The sequence below is a fragment of the Solanum pennellii genome, chromosome 1, assembly GCF_001406875.1.
Source record: "Solanum pennellii chromosome 1, SPENNV200".
In the NCBI taxonomy this organism is placed as follows: domain Eukaryota; kingdom Viridiplantae; phylum Streptophyta; class Magnoliopsida; order Solanales; family Solanaceae; genus Solanum; species Solanum pennellii.
The window spans coordinates 57,959,092-57,960,618 of record NC_028637.1 but is presented as its reverse complement, the minus strand read 5'-3'; the positions used below and the strand labels follow the sequence as shown (position 1 = coordinate 57,960,618).

The window sequence follows — 1,527 nt, the reverse complement described above, 5'->3', positions numbered from 1 at the left end:
TATATATTACTATATTATAGAAGAGCCAAAAAAGAGGACGACCAAGGGTATAGTGGTCATTTTACATTAATAACAAATGGACAAATTTCATTTCCAAAAGCAAGAAGGGCAAATATGTAATTTTACATTAAAAGGGGCAAATTTCAATTTCAATAGCAAATGTTTGCAGATCCATTTCTCTTCCATCTTTCTAGAACATCAGCCTTTGTTTAAACAAAAAATTTCAATTCATTCATCCTTACCACAAAGACTTACTCAAACATGATTCTAAATCTTAATTTCTTCCAGCTCTCTTCTTTCAACAACCATTAATCAATTTGCAACTCAAAACTTCAGGTATGTTTTCTTTTTTTGGTAAAACATGGTTAGAGAATAGTAATTTTGATATATTCATTCATTTTCTCTTCCATCTTTGTAGAACATCAGTCTTTCTTCAAACAATCAAACAAAAATATCAGATCTGAGAACGTCTCCAAAGTCAATATATTGTGATTTCGTTATTTTCTAGGTTGTCTATTTTACGCCAGCTGCCCACCATTTTTTAAAAAAAAAAACCCTTCTTCACTCTTTTAAATATTAATTATGATTTATACACGTCAATATCAGATCTGAGAACGTCTCCAAAGTGAATATATACTGATTTCGTTGTTTTCTAGGTTCTCTAATTTAAGCGAGCTGCCCACCAATTTTTTTTTTTAAAAAAAAACCTTCTTCACTCTTTTAAATACCCTAAAAAGTTTAGAAACATATTTTCAAGCTAAATTAGAAATTTTATGTATTTATCTATCTATCAATGGGGCGTTCCATTTTCATCGTTGCTGTTTTTGTCATGCTTTTCTTCTCTGTTTCTCATGGTAAGTGTATTGTTTATTTTTTTTTCTTTATAATTAGGCTCTTCTCATTTTAATTACTCATGAATTGTTTTGATTTATGAATTGTCTATGTGTAGGTGTAGGAACCGGCAGAAAAATGGTGGGTTTTTTCTCACATGGAGATACCCGTGGAGTTTTACACCAGATCGGTTTCTTTTTCTTCTAATTTAAACTTGCATCTTTAGTCTCTCAAAAATTGACTATTTTTGTTAGATGTATATGTACAAACTAAAACTCAAAAACTAGTTCTTGAGAGTTGAGGTAAGGATTTTCCAAGACCATATAAGGAGATAACAGTCCATACTCTGGTCCAATGTGGGACATCTAACAAAGTTCGATGCTTCGACCTGTCACAAAGCACTCAGCCATCACTTATTCTGGTTAATTGTTATATATCTCTTGATGCTTCTATCTCAATATGTTAGGATGCTTTATTGGACCGGCATCTTGCAACGGGTACATTTGGTGACCAAGAATGTGAAGATATTGGAAGACCAAAGAAATCCTTAATGGTGAGGAGGGAGCAAATTTATAAAATACAGTTCCATTTGTTCTCCTGTTTAACAACTAGTTATTTGTTGATATGCAGGTTGTTATCTGTTGGTCATGTTTACTTTTCTTGAGTGCTATAAAGTTTTTTGAATGGTGTCCATTC

The 1,527-nt window shown here is 32.0% G+C and overlaps 1 long non-coding RNA gene across 2 annotated transcripts; it reads left to right on the top strand.

The window, feature by feature from the left end:
- Positions 1-143: 143 nt before the first annotated feature.
- Positions 144-1,476, top strand: LOC107029354. 2 transcript variants are annotated; one of them, XR_001457985.2, is made up of 3 exons: positions 144-336; positions 950-1,384; positions 1,462-1,476. It is a non-coding gene; the product is annotated as an uncharacterized LOC107029354 (long non-coding RNA). The 2 variants fall into 2 exon arrangements; XR_003575047.1 differs by lacking the exon at positions 1,462-1,476 and having other exon boundaries at positions 950-1,454.
- The last annotated feature ends 51 nt before the right edge of the window (positions 1,477-1,527 follow it).